General features: G+C 39.0%; 1 protein-coding gene across 9 annotated transcripts in view; it reads right to left on the bottom strand.

The window, feature by feature from the left end:
- The window catches only part of ABLIM1 (actin binding LIM protein 1), a 194,704-nt gene that overhangs the window by 75,134 nt on the left and 107,120 nt on the right, over window positions 1-12,450 (bottom strand). The window lies entirely within an intron of this gene.

The following is a 12,450-nucleotide window of genomic DNA, read 5'->3' on the forward strand; positions in this document are numbered from 1 at the left end:
AGTCCTCTCCCTTCAAACATAAAATACTCAAAAAGTTAAGGGGCAATCCAGCACATGGTAAGATCTGAAGAGACTGATGTGGCAGACAGCACTGAACTGCAAGGGTTGTGCTTCTGTGCCCAGCCTCAGGGGACAGAAGCACTGAGGGAGGGGAGTGCCTGGAAGCCCAGTGAAGTGGAAAAGGAATGCCCATCAGCTGAGGCACACAGGGAAGCCACAGAGGAGACAGCCTCGAACAAAGGACTTTCCAGATTTTATTATCCCCAGACTTGGTGTTCCTTTGGTGAATGTCTGAAACATCAACAGATAACAACAAATAGAGACAAACAGAACTGAGCAATCCAAGCTGTTAAAGCCCAGGCAGCGGGGAAAAGATGAGCCTGGCTCCAACACTCAAGCTGACTGAACAGGTACAGCCCAAAAACCTTCATCTCCTCATGGGTTTCAGCCCAGGCAACACCATGCCTTGCAAAAGGGCAAGTGCAAGTTTATTATCACAACTGATAATGAGAGCAGAGTCAGTCCTATTGACTAAAGGGCATGACTTTTGTTTGTTGGATAATGGGCCAAAAGAACCCCAAATATGTGCTGCACATTCCTGCTATCCAGGAATCCACCATTTGTATGTCCCTCTTTCTATCAGTATTCTTCTTCTTCTCAAACCCCTTAAAAAAGGAGGGGAGGGGGACGAAGCACCATGGTATCTTGTAACAAAATGCAAGTCACAGACGGTTGACACAACTTGGACTTGAAAAGCAGCCCTGAGATGTCCTCATACCAGGACTTTGCTCTAGAGGACATATGTTACAAGCTGAAATCATGAAATGACAAGGAGTGACACCATGTAATGTATCCCTCTGCTCTGCCATGACAGCTGAAGGCTCCATGCCAGTCTGTGATGACAGCAAAGGCTGGAACAGGTCACCAAGGGAGGCTCTGGAATTTTCAGCACAGGGCTGGAGAAGGGACAGACACGTGTCAGGGTGGCTTTGGCATGCTGATCTTGCCTTTGGTTTGGGGAGGATACTACATCATCTCTTGAGGTCCCTTCCAGCCCTCTTAAAGCTAAATCTGAAGCTGTGCAACGTGACTTCGTGAGAACGAATGAGATCCTCCCCCCAGTCCCAGTGTGTGCTGAACAGCAGTTTTAAAACAGCACATTAAAACAGCCCATTTCCCAGATTTCCCAGCTCCCTAGCACTCCTGCTTCTTCCTAGTGTGCCAGCTTCCACAACCCTGACCTGGGGCCAGTCACACTGTGATACATTCCCTGCTATATTTTCCATGTTTTTTCCATTTTTATCTGGGAAACTTCTGTGAAGCTGAAGTTTCTCGGAAATGGAATCAATAAAGAGATTTTTAAAACACTTAATTTCCAAGGCAGTGGGAATAGAGAAACTGCTTTACACAAAAGGTCTACCTAGCCCAGCATCTTTATCTTTAGTGATGCCAAAACCAGATATGTGGGGGAATAGGGATCCATGAAGTACCTCTGACTGTTTAATAGCTTCTTTGTAAGCCAAAGTCACAGTAAGTCTGAGCACCAGACTTACTATTGCGCTCATGTTTAATACAAGGGGCTGGCAACACCCTTTTATTATTCCATAGCACCAATGACATCTACACTCTTCCTGGGCTCCTTGAAGTGTTTTGCAAAAGGAAATTAACATCATTTCCATTCTGCTAATACAACAGACACATGGAATGTCTAGAATCAAAGGAAACTAATAGCCCAGTACTGTTGTGTTAGGCTGAGATGGCTTTTAAATAAACCTGATTTTAATTCTGGAAAAACTGTTGAGTATATACATGAAAAGCTAGCAATTATCATTATCTCCTAAAATAGAAAGTGAATAGGGCTGGGCTGGGCTAAGAAAAGACCATTTGTTCATCCAAATTCTACAAATAAAAGCCGTTATGATCTCAGGCCTGCATCAGGCACATTTAAGCCTTTGGCTGAATGTCATCAGTGTATGCAGGCAGGATCTCAGTATCACATTAAGCACAATCTGTATCTGTCTAACCTATAACCAGCACATGCTGCAAATAAAAGGGCTGGGAGGTAAGAGTTGCAGTCCACAACCATATGCCAGAGCAGACTGAAAAATCTGAAAATCCTTTCCAAATTTGTGTACAATGATTCTCACCATGGTTCTCTCTGGCTTCATACCTGGGTCCAGCAGACTGCAGCCCTTGAAACTGAGCTTTCTTGAATTTTCTTTCTGCCATATAACCTGGATTCTTTCTTAGTCCCATTCCTTGCACATCACACATTCAGCAGTGCCAAGATAACAAAGAGGAGGAGGCGGACAGTGCAGTGTGCTGGTTAAAATGCAGAGTGAGCAGTACAGCTCCCCTACGCACTTATAAATATGTCATATTTGACATGTCTGGGTACAAAAGAAAATGCCTGGACAAAAGGACTATGATGTGGAGTCAGCCAGCCCAAAAGCATGGGAAAAGGGGGGGGACAGAGCATGGCACTATAATACAATATATGATTTAGACCTCCAACCACTTTTAGAAGCCCCACTAAAAGATGCAGGTCAGGCTGAGCTGCCACCCATGACACCTTGCTTGTAAAGATACGAGAAAATGTGTTTCCCTTTTTAGCATCTGCATCATCCCAGACATCCAGGAGTGAAGCATCCTGCACAGCAAGCCATTTGTCACTGTCTAAATTAAGCAGCTGATTTTCTGCCGTTGCCTCCCTCCCCTGCCCTCAGCCAATAGTGCACAGGTGAGCTCAGGGCTGATACAGCTGGATTAACCCTCAGCACACAGAGTACGACTTTTACCCACTCCCATTTGGATTGCTTTGAAAATTTAATAGCAAATATACCTTTATCCCACATTCTCTGCTCATCCCATATGATTTATGAAAGAGAAACCATCTCTATGTGCTTTTGTCCTAATAAACAGGGTTATGCAAAGTCATGGGAATGATTACACCAACTCTGCTCCATGCAGGGTTAGCTCTGTGAACAAAGCTAATAGCAGTCTGATTTAATGATTAATAATTAAGTCACCAAAGAGTTCATTTCAATCCTGATGGCCATCAGAAGCACATGTCTAATAGATAAAGTCTGAAGCTGCCACAACCCCCATGAGTCACAGGTATTTTGTACTCTTATTACACTCCTTTTGTAACTATTTCCCCTCCTCATAAAACATTGATATGTGAATTTTACAAGGACAGCACTAGTAGGCTTCTGCTCTGAAACAGGAAAAGCAGGGCAGAACTGGGGGGAATTTTTGTTATTATTTGAATACTTAAAAGAAACAACAAGTTTTCATTGGAATTACAAAGAAATACATTGTCAAACATAGCTGGACCTAAACAGCAAGTGATTTGGAAGTGATGAAAGAGGCAAATATTATCACTGGAGTCAAGGTCAAGAAATCTGTAAGTATAAATAGCTCTTAGTCACCTTGAAAAAGAACTTATATCCCAGTAATTCTTCTGTGGCAATTTGAAGGCTGTGCAATTACAATTTCTCATAGAGGTGGAGAGAGCAGAGGTTTTTCTCAGTCACCCTTTAACCACAGATCAGGCAACGCCTTCTAAAGCCTTGCTTTAAAATTGAAAGGTTTGATGATATCATGCAGGCTTTTCCAGATCTTCAGGATATTTCTGTCAAAGCTAAAAATACAAACTCACTATGTTCACAGCATGACAAATGTTTTCAAAGTTTAAAGCATAACCACTTGGTCATTGAGACCGTGATAAGTTCTGGAAGTCAGAGAAGGACATACAATATTGGGAATTTTACATGCAGGATTTAAATCTGAGCATGTAACTCAAGAAATTTGCTGCCAACCCCCTTCTCTTTGCCACTGCAAGGATGGGAAATGTTTGTCAGAACAAATTCGCTATTGCCCTTTTGCTGAAGGCAAAACAAACCCACACAGGCAGCCTTGTGCTCCCGAAATCTAACAATAAGAGGCTGGGCGCATACAATGGAGGGAAATAAATTTCCCATGGGAAGTGCAGTATAGCTTTGATAGTTTATTATAAATGGCAAGTTGGGAAAAACTGATATTTTCAAAACAAATAAGTAAAGAAAGTAAAACTATTTTAGTTGATAAAATAGGGAAAGAAATCACAATGGCATGAACTGGCATTCTTTACTTGCAGCACAAGTCCCTGTAACCATCTGAGTGCCCAAAACTGACTTGCCTTTTTAAGAAAAAGGTTATTGTACATCTTGACTATATCATTAGACCCATCACTAGTGGTGTCCCTCAGGGACCAGTGTGGGGCCCAGTCCTGTTTAATATCTTTATTCATGCTCTAAACTCCACCATGGGAGGTTTAGGTTGGACATGAGGAAGAATTTCCTTGGAGAAAGGGTGATTAGACATTGGAATGGGCTTCTCAGGGAGGTGCTGGAGTCACCATCCCTGGAGCTGTTCAAGGAAAGCCTGAACGTGGCACTCAGTGGTTGGCACAGTGGTGTTGGGGCATAGGCTGGACTCTGTGATCTCAGAGATCTTTTCCAACCTAAATGATTCTGTGATTCTGCAATTACTGTAAATTGCTCTTTCATCACCTGATTTAATTTAAAGTGATTCGGAAGGATGAATGCTCTTCCCCAACTCCAATTTGGTCTGTATTGATTTAAGTCTTTAACAGAGAAAGGCAATTCCTTTTTTCCACATCTTTCTACACCTTATTCCCAAAGGAGACCAAACCAAAAGACCTTCCGGCACCTCACTCCTGCAAACTGTCCCTGCAAAAATCATATCACCAAGTTAACCTTTTTCCATTACATCAATCCCAGTCCCTTCTTCAACCCAATCTTTTATACAGGTGTCTGAACTGAAAACAAGAGAGTGAATAAAATAGGAGGAGGAAGAAAGAGCAAATGTACTACATACTATGTAAGAGAAGAGTTTTTAATTGTCCTACCAAAGATAGATTAAGTTTTTGGGTTTCTTCCCATCCCAGCACCCCCAGAGTCCCACCTGTAAAAATACTCTGAAGCATAAACCAGGGCAAGGTACATCTAAGCTGAGGTCAGTCTTTTATCCTTTCATTTCTTTTACCACATTTCAGTACTCAGGTAGTTCCAGCTGAATTCAAAGTCACAATTCCCACTCACAGTACCCCAAGGTTTGCATCATTAGCTCAGAGCTTCATTGTTTAATACCCAGCTCATGGATAGCACATTGTGTCTCTTCATTTGCAGACTATTTTGGATAATTTTCAACTGTTACTCTTGGAAAACAAGCAATTCCAACAGGGTAAAACCTCCTCAAAAGAGGAATGAAACTTATGACAACCTTTAGGAAGGTTTTTATGCCTGGATAACATATGGCAAACTAAGGTCTTGCTAACAGCTAATTCACTTTTCACATTCTTTTGAAGTGACCTCTGATTCCTGACTTACTACCTGGCAGGCTTTCTGAACATGACAATTCCCAGATACTCCTGTCCCTGGGGATCTCCTCTATAGTTGTGTTTTCCAAGCTATGATGCCTCCTCATGCAACACCCATTTACTGAGGAATTCCTTGCACCTCCCCCAGAACTTCCTTCGGAATCAGCTTTTGAGTAGCACTCCTCCAGTAAAAGCTAAGGAGAAGGACATGTTTTGATTTCCAAGTTCAAGATGGGGTTACACTTAAGCAAATAAGAACTGATACATATTTAGTACTCTTGTATAGTCCACTCACAATGTTTTTGTCCAATTTACTGTAACACAAAAGTATCCAAAAGAAATGGGGAAACCAGACTGGAAACACCTTCCTGGAGAACAGTTACTTTTTAAAAGGAATTTTCTGACAGAAAACTCATAAATCAGAAACTTCCTGCCCTGCCACAACTGTATTTTAAATCCAGTTGCTGCTCTATCACCCAGAAGTTTCTAACAAAGCTTCTACACCTCTAGAGAAGGATCTAAGGCAATTTATAAAGCAGCATTAAAATACCAGTCCTCTTAAAATAGGAAATAGCTGAGCAAATGGAAGCTGCTTGAGTAATTTACCCTTTTTTATGAGTGAGGACATAAATGAGGACTAAAATTAATCCTAGAAAGTAATTCAAATTACAAAAATGCCTCAAAAACTGCAAGCATTATTGAAAAGAATGAATCATCTTGAAACAATCATACAAATGGGCCAGTGTCATTGGAAGAATTGCACATTCTTAGGCACAGTCTAATGGCTTTTGCCAGAAAGGAACTCTGCTTGGGTTTGCATAATTTCTTTGAACTTTTATCATGTCATGAACATTGATTTGCTTCTTTTGTTCTTAAAAAGGGGGGTATGGTAAAATTTTAGACCCACTGTATGCTCAATATATTAAGTCATAAATGTAGCTGCCCTGCAAGGTTATTACAATCAAATTCAGACTAAAGAAATTGAGAATTAAATAGTGACAATTAAAAAATAAAGGATTTCATTTAAAATCAGAATTTAAAGTTTTAATTAAATCATGGGATCTGAAAACACTGGGAATAAACTTGCTTTCCTTTTCCCATCTATGAGAAAAAGTAGGTATGATAAGTTGTACCACTTTTAAAATTTTTAAAGACATGGTGATCCAAAGTAAATAGTTTTATAAGCTACAGACTTTGAAAAATATAAATTCCAAAATTGAAGTGTATTTTAATGCATTTACATTCTTCATATGTCTAGCATATTTCTGAAAGTAAAAAATATCCACAGATACTTCATGCATTCTAAATAAAATTTCAACTTTCATTCAAATAGAGCTTGACAACTCATTAGCAAAAACAGGGAAAAATATAGATGTTAAATAATATGATGACTTTATGCAAAGCTATATTAGTTTAAGTAGATGTGTACAGTTATGAAGTACCGTCATGTTTATCAATTAGTATTTTATAATTAAAAATCTAAATGTAAACCAAGGTTACAGTCAGTCAGACTAATCAAGGTTTCCTGAGTTATTGAACAAACCATGATTAAAATCAATGATTTAAATCACAGTATTTGAAATCAATCAGCAGTGATGTCCATGGTATGCCTTTATTCTATGTTAAATTTAAAAAAAGAAGGGATACAGGACTACGTGAGCCCCTTCTGCCAAGTTCTCAAAACCCTCAACTGAATCTCCAGCAGCTAAACACAGGCTTGAATGCCACAGAGATATGGGAGTGCTTCTGCTTATGCAAGCAGACAAGCCAAGAATGAAATGAGAAAATCTTAGTGTTACAGCACACAAAAAATATTAAACCCTTAAGGCTCAAAGTTTTAAAAACTTAAAATTTTAAAAATGCATGTTTAAAACCAAAACTGTTGAGTCTCTCTAAGTTCCCCAGGGCATTCACTGAAGTTATGGATATTGTGGGTGAATATTCCTTAAGACAAACTCAGTGTCTCACACACAAGGCCCATCTCCATCTGTGCCAAGTACCTGTGTAGCTTTGACACAGTGTGAAATTGGAGAATATTTCCTAAGAATAAGCTCAAAATCATGGAGTGTTGGACGTTGCTCAACACTCTTTAAAGCCACAAATCACTGCAGATATCTTGTTTACTAACAGCCAGCCAACTTTCCCCTTCACTTTTAAATTCCCTATGGAATTGAAGGAGTTTTCAGAGAGCTCTGGAAAAAAATTATAAAGAACAAAATAATGGAAAATTAGTCAAATGTGGCTGAACAGTTACAAATCCAAGCTGCAGACTTTTCCAAGAACTATAATAAAAAGGAATTTTGCATCCATTTTAGCTAATTTCTAATGGAGAAGTCTGTAATGTTTATACATCAGCTCTGACATTTCTGAATATTGGCAGCAATCACCTATATTTTTATCTAATGAAAGGACAGTTATGTCCTGTCTATAGGACTGCACTGAGAATTAGAGAGCCTTTAAAGGAGGACTGCAAAGTAAATTTGCTTCTTCTCCATTTTGATGCTCTGTTGTTTGAAATACAACCTCACTTTTCTGACACTTCCTGGGCAGTGAGGCAAAAGATGACTCCTATTTTTACCTTCCCACCTCCTCCTTCTTCAGCAGGTATGGTATGTTGGCTCTGCTTTACTTCAGTATTACCAGAACCTTATTGGAAATTTCAAATATTTACTGGGAGATTTACTGCCTGCATCTTTTTCAAAGAGATAAGGCTATTGAATAATTAACAAAGATATCTTTCTCCCACAAGTTCATTAAGCATTAAGCTTATTATTTATATCACAATAGAGCAAAGATCCCCAGTTGCAAGACAAAATCCAACCCTGTTAGACTCTGTGCTGATAGGCATGAAAGCATTTGTCCCACAAAACTGACATTCTTTGAGCCAGAACACAATGTGCAAAACAGACAAGGGCAAGCACACAAAACATGATGTGAAATCTCCACGTGGACGCCGGCTGGTTGGGGAACAGCTGCACAAGGATTATTCATGCACATGGAACACTTTGTTGGTCAGTTTGAAAACTCTGGTCCACGTCTTGGCTGTACTGTAATGCTCTTAACTCACAGGAGAGACTGTTACAAAGAAAGGGAAGTTGAAATATTTTCCCTCTGCTTCTTTCCAAACTGTATCACCACTGGGTACCTCGGCATTTATAGGACACAATGATCTATTTCACTGAAAAGAAACTATAGTGGAAGTCTTCATCACCATTTCAGAAGATGAATTTTTCAAAATGAAAACTCTTGTTAGGTGATTGTAATGCTTAAGTTTCTTTTGGATAGAGAGGTTTGTCCCAGAAAACCCACTTTTCACTGGAAATGCAATTTCTCAACTAGTTCATGTACATCACTAAAATGATCCAACCCTTCAGCAAAAAGGTAATCAGAAATAATTAAAACTTCCAAACCAGCATACAGACAAGGAACCAACAGAGAAAGGGCTCAATGTCAGGTAGAAAATGGTGTAACATTCTTATTACTGAAGTGCTTTATTGTGGAAACAGTGACTTATCCAAGGAAAAAAAATCTCTGCTTAAGGAAGAGGGACTAAACTATATTCAAAGACATGTAGTCTCTTCTGAATTTCAGAGATGATGCCTGAGCCAGAAGAGCTCTGGCTCGAGTTCCACAGCCTGCTGGCACCACCTCCTGTGCCTGTCCCAAGTGGGGGGATCTCTGTACAGCTGCTCTGCTCTCAGCTGGACTTTTCACACCACCTCTTGTGAGTTCAAGAAGAAATGCAAGAGAGTGTGGTACTTCTTTAAAATGAAGGTCTGACTGAACTAGAGATTTTTATTCAAAGTCTGCATCAGTTCATTTACCAGCTGCTTTGGGGAGAATTCACTGATAAAATGCCCTAATGGAGGGCATTTTATACAACTATGCAACTGCACAGTTGCAGCTTTGCCCAAAATTTAGAAATAACAGGTGCCTGCACAACTGCTTTTCTGGAGAGACAACATGGACCTTAAACACAGTGTGTTACCATGCAGCCAGAACACAACAGAGCGTAGAAAAAGCTTCAGACAGTAAAAACCAGGCAATCATGATGCCGAATACAAAACCTGGACACTGTTTAAAACATAAACAGCAATTACTGGGTAACATTATTGCATTACTCCTTTATCAGGTCCAAAGAAAAAACTTTATGTCTTTGACAGAATCTTGAAAATTCTAAACCATCCAAGGCATCAACACCACACTTTTAGTTGGTGTTATCTACTTGTCCCCTGTTTCTGTGCTGCTCTACATCTGTCCCAGTCACTTTGCTTTACAGTTCACATGCCATTTATCAAGCTGTCATATGAAATAAAACAATAAGAAAACCAAACACCACTCATTTCATTTGTCTGCAAAGTTATTTACATGTATTTGATATTAGATTTCCTGCTGAATGAAGGAAGATCCCAAAGTTTGTGCACTGTGTATTCCTAGCAGTGGCCAAGGAATAGGATTGATTAAATTATAAATAATGATTACTCTATAGCATCTGAATACTGAAGGAGACTGTTTTAAAAATTTAGAATAAAAATGGAGTCACTGAATTGGTTCTTCAAGAAAATAGCTGTAACTCCAGGTAACACATGTGCAATGAAAGAAATATTAATATAAATAAGGTAAATAAGTACTATGGACCCAACTAATACTAAAGAAAAAAAGGAAAATGAATTATTTAGTATTTTCCCATCTTATTTTCACTGGTGTACACTACAATAGAGTGTAACAATATTCAGGTCCATGTTATTTGAGATGTTAACCCCTGTACTTGGAGGCATTTGATTTTCCTTGTAATCATCCAAGCAAAGTTGTCGGTAAGTTTTCATTTGTATGAAGTAACAGACACCAGAAAATGGCATGTCAGCATTAATGCAGACATTCTAGGATAGAAAGCTTCCTTTTACATTACACAAGCCAATCAAACCTGATACATTTGCAGTCTACTGAAGTCCCTCAAACTTTCTTTGTTCTAAGGAAAGTCTCCTCTAGTGACCTACTTGAAAGTGACCAGGGGAAGCTGACAGCAGTATAGGATATAAAATAGATGCATAGTGTGAATCAGTCTCTCCTAAAAGAACTTGTATTAAAAAAAAAATCCTTTCAAAAAATGGCAAAGCATTTGGAAAAAAAAATTATATGTGTATTAGCCAGCAGGAGAAACCTGGAAGTAATCTGAAACACTTTACACTAATTAAAATTAACTCTTTGGTGCCAGCAAGAAAGACTTTTCTGTATCTAAGTCAACTTTTGCACAAAGCTAAAGCATCAACTGGAGTATCTTTGAAGACAGAGGATGCTTCATTGATATTTTTTTTATTGATTAGTTCTGAACTTATGAACTGTTCTCATTTTTATTTGTCTGTTTTGGAGATTTTTGCACTAAAATGACCTAAAACTCTATACTATACATTTCTACAAGTCTTTGTCCATAAAAGAACAAGATGCACCATGGCAGGTGCCTAAAGATTTTGAAGTAGTGCACTCTAAGCTGTTGAGAGCAGGAGCTGTGTGTAATGGTAAAGCAGCTTGTCAGCAGGACCCAATTATGACTTAAAAACCCAACAAATCTCATCACAAGAGATATGAAACGTTGCTTTATAATCCTTGCTACCTATGGCTTCACTGTGGAATCCAAGAAGCAATTCCAGTAGAGACCATGGCTGTGGGGAAGTGACTATCCAGCTCTTTGGCTTGCTCAGTATCAAACAAGTTTAACCTGTCATTTTCCAGGGGCATTTTGGCACCTGGAGTCAGGCATGTGGTGAGTGCCACACTGCTGGACAGGTGTGCCACCTTTGGAGAGCCAGATCCAGATCCTTCTATGCTCTGGCATGCTTAGAAAAAGAAAGTCAGTACTGTCCAAGGTCCCTACATCTTGCAGTTCCTTGCCAATTATGCCTCCTAAATATCAATTTCCACATAATTTCTCTGTCCCAGAAGGATTCTCTGGGTGCCTGAAGTCCCTCATAAATTTTATGTTGCTTTTTGAAGTCTTATAAGGCGTTTTTCAGGTTCCTAAATTCTTCCTTAACTGATTAGGCCTGTGCATTTTCAGCTGCAAATGTACAATTATAGTGGAAAAGCAGCGCTTCCCAGACAGAGAGGCATGAAAACAAAAAAAGTCTCTTATTTTCCCTTTGTCTAAAGGTTTGATTACATGTTCTCAGGCAAATCAGATAACCTGAGATTCACTTCAGTCATTCGCTAAGCACAAACATTATCCATCTTTGCCTTCCATAGCACTTCATAATCCCAGGATCTCAGAGCCAAGTACCAGGACAAAATACAGAGTGTCTCCCTGAAGGAAAACTCCCCGGTGTCACAAGGAAAGCTGTAGCCATTTTGATGTATAAAACTACACTAGGGGAGTGCTGAGTACAATCCAGCAGTCAGAGAAAGAAACCCCCAGAGACTGAAAGAATTAACTACAAAAGGCAGAGATTAATATCAGTGATTTACAAATTACCTTTTAAAAGTGTTAAAACCCAACAACAAGCCAACTTAATTTCCCTCCCAAACTTTCTTTATTCTCTCTCTTTCCCTTTAACATGCTTTCTGTGTCTTTTGTAATGGTTTCCTGAGGTTCTGATCACAGTATCATTGTGGCATCAGTCTACTGGAAGCATAATCCTGGGAATACTCCTTATAAAGGATAATTTAATTGAATTCTTAAATAGTAGAAGAAAATTAATTTCCTCTGACCTCGTCCCCTTTTGAATACTTAAACCTGCACAATTATACATTAAAGAAATGAATCTATCGACTTTGAAACCTCAGGTTTTATCAATTATATAGCTTTCCAGTGCCTACCAAAGCAAAATTAAAAAAAAAAATTAAAAAAAAAACTTTTAAAAAATCCAGTCATTGGGGAAAAGTCATTTTTCCACATTGAAATGCCTAAGTGTCTCTTCCCACTGGCAGTAACAGGCATTTTAATGAAGAAAAAAAGAACCAAAGAAAATCCCAGAGATAGTTCACTTTTCCAAATGTGAATAAAAACACCAGAAGATTGCATTATGTTAGTTTCAATCAAATGTTAGTGAGCCTGGAAAAGTGAGAGGCTTCAG

This window comes from Coloeus monedula (assembly GCF_965178545.1).
Source record: "Coloeus monedula genome assembly, chromosome: 8".
Classification (NCBI taxonomy): domain Eukaryota; kingdom Metazoa; phylum Chordata; class Aves; order Passeriformes; family Corvidae; genus Coloeus; species Coloeus monedula.